This window comes from Natator depressus, chromosome 3 (genome assembly GCF_965152275.1).
Source record: "Natator depressus isolate rNatDep1 chromosome 3, rNatDep2.hap1, whole genome shotgun sequence".
Classification (NCBI taxonomy): domain Eukaryota; kingdom Metazoa; phylum Chordata; order Testudines; family Cheloniidae; genus Natator; species Natator depressus.
Window position 1 is genome coordinate 76,407,145 of NC_134236.1, and position 3,361 is coordinate 76,410,505.

Below are 3,361 nucleotides of genomic sequence, written 5' to 3' on the forward strand. Positions count from 1 at the left end.
AAAAATAATTGAAACGTATGATTATATTGTGTTATTTTGACAAATAAAATATGCAGAATTTTACAGAATTTGAAAATATTGTGCACAGAATTTTTAATTTTTTGGTGCAGAATTCCCCCGGGAGTCTTATTGTGCACTTGTGTCAGATCCAAGACAGGAGTTAACCCTCTACTTGCTGAAACCTAAGGTGGGCCTCTAAACCCTTTTAGAGTGAGAAATGCGCAGTCAAGCCAAAAATAATGGAAAAATTAAAAGGGCCTGATCCTGCAAGTCTTTTGCACAGAACACTTCTTTAAGTCAATGAAAGCTGTGCAGGTGGAGGCATTGCAAGATAAGGCCCTAAATTATGTTTTATTTAAATACATAGAATGATCATTATGGGCCAGATTTTCTCCTGAATTACATCTGTGTAACCCAAATGAGTCCAATGGGAATTACACACATGTACTTGAGGGCAAAAGCTTTCATATGAAGTGAAAAATATGAGTTGCTAATGGGGGATCTGAATATGAATATCCAGAATAAACACAGGTAGTAAGACCTCTTACACCAATTTAATTAAAAATTATTACAGCAATAATAATCTGAGAAGGCAGGTATAAGCTTTGCAGGTGGTTCCCTTCAAGATCATTGCTGTCAGAGTACAGAATTGATGCTAATCAAATGACAGTGCGTTAACCAGATGCTGTCACTTCATCTTGCAACTGACACTTTGGTTCTATACCTCTAGCCTTCATCTCTGTTCTCAGCTCCTTCTCACCTCAGACTAACTGCTCACTTTGTATCCTTCTCTGTGCTTTTTTCATCTTGCCCTTTATGTCTAAAATGCCGTGACCCCCCGATCCAGGTCTGCCATTTTTGCATCCATTCCCCTTTCATCCAACTTCAAAATTGATGAGAGGCCTACCAGTGCCAACCTACCATCTAATGAATTGCTTTTATCTACTTTTAAAATCACTCCTGCATAGTTGTGTGATTGAATCTCCTGTTCAGCTGATCCTTTGTGCATGAATTGCTCTTTATTGATTGTACCTTTAGATAATAAGCTCTTGGGAGCTGAAACAGGGTCTTCTCCATTTTTCTGTACAGCGCTGAGAGTCGTGTCAATTCTCAACAAATAATGAATAATAATTTTGGATTTCATCATCACAAGTAACAAGTCCCTGCCACCATTTCTTCATTTTTTTCCTTTTTCATTTAAATCTTTGTTTTCACTTGTAAATATGACTTTGCAATTTAAAGCAAAGCATGTCAAACTGCTGTGGAAATTAATTCTTAGTAAGAAATTAATCTAAAAATGATACATTCATGTGGAACAAGATCTGCCATATGTCTATAGGGACAGCAGCCAGATCCAAAGTTGTTGTTGCTATTCTAGTTTACAAACGACTGAAGTGCAAATACATACATATTTTACTTTCCATGGAAGTCTGGAATAGGGCTATAAAGACATGGGTGCTACTGTGTTAGTGTATTGACAACCTGGAAACTGCAGTTAGTTCAAATCAAAGCTGCCCATGGTAGTAAAGTCAAGCACATGTATAAGCCTGAATCCTGCAAATGCTCATGCATATGCTTGACTTTACTATCATGAGTAGTCCCATTGATTTCACTAGATCTATTCACAAAGTAATGTTGAGCATGTATGTAAGTGTTTTTGGGATCGGGGCCTAACTCGTTTCAAGCTTTCTTCTAAGCACTGAGTGCCAAAGGGTACGTCTACACTGCATCTGGGAGTGAGCCACCCAGCTCAGGTAGACAGACACGTAATAGCCCTGCTTGAGCTAGCATGCTAAAAATAGCAAGGTGGACATAGCAGCATGGGTGGTGGCTGAGGCTAGCCACCCATGTCCAAGCCTGCCTCACCCCCTGGATCTGAGCTCAGATAGCTAGTGTGAGCTACTGCCCATGTTGCAAGGCCCACAGTGTTATTTTTAGCGCACTAGCTTAAACTGAACTAGTGCAAGTTTGTCTAATCTGGGAGGCACTCTCCCAGCTGCAGTGTAGACATAGCCAAAATGGCTGTGGCTGTATGCTCAAGGAAATTGCTCTTTCCCCCCTCAGTCTTGGAATCAGATTTGTACAGATTTGATTGTAGCACTGGTGACTTAAATTTGAATTGTATTTAATAAGTTGTTTTAGTCTTTTGGGGAAGGGAGCTGTGTACATTTTCCTTGAGAAAATTGATGTACTTCTGAATTAGCATAAAGGCATCTAGATAACATGATAATGAGACCTTTAGAAATACTGTTGCTATGTTATTATTTTAGTACATGTATTTATAAGGCCTGTAGTCAAGGGGGAGGCTTGCATTTTTGTGTGGACATTTAAGGTTAAATTTTGACTCTGTGAGGATCAAACACAGATTGTGAGCCGCTTCCCCCAAAGGGTAAAAAATAATAAGGCAGGTGAAAAACTATTATTTTAAAAAACTTCACTATTTTAAGCCAATTTCATGAATTGGGGGTGGGGGTCTGACTCACGGGTTTTGAGCCTTTGAGATTCTTTGGGCCAATGCATTGGTCACTATAGGGCCAAGGGCCTAGTTTATTGACTCCTAGTCCCTACTTTCACCTCTAAACTATGCTACCTCCTCTTTTAGGCTGAAGGTTGGAAAAGTTTATTATATGACATGACTGGTTTGCACCAGTGACAGGTCTTCCATATGGAAATGTACAGCCACCATATGCCACTTGACTGGCTGCTAGAGTCTTTATAAAAGCATTATAAAATACTCATCTTTTCAGTAATCCACATTATCTTATATATGTATAGAAACACACTTTTTAAAATCATACGCCCGATTGCTTGACAGAAAAACCACCGCTGCTGAACATCTCATATGAGTTTCTCAACCTTTACACCAAAGCCTTTTCGTTTCTTTGAAGAGACATTGTTTGTAAGATTGCTAGATGGGAACTGTGCCCATAATGCTACCGGCTGAATCACCAGCCTGTAGCCTCAGCTGGTAGCACTACCCTTGCCATGTGGGAGTCCCAAGTTTGGAGCGATCTTTGCTCGCTGGGCTAGCTGAAGGGTAAATGCAGAAGCTTGCACTTGTTAGCTTAAGTCTGTTAAATTCCACATTAATTTTCAAACGTTGGGACTCCACAACAAGGATTTTTTTTTTAATTAAGCAGAAAAATCAAATACTGGCGTGGGCCTCCACTTGTCCATTTCACGGGAAACCCCAGCTAGGAGCCCTCACTTTGCAAGCTCCATCACCCCGCCTCACGCCCGCAATGGGCGCAGCCCAGCTGTCACGCGGCCAGGCCCTTTCAAGGGCTTGGCTCAGCAGGCCAGACATGAGCGAGCTCCGCCTGTCGTGCGCTGCCTAGCGGGGCGGCCTGAGGGCAAACAG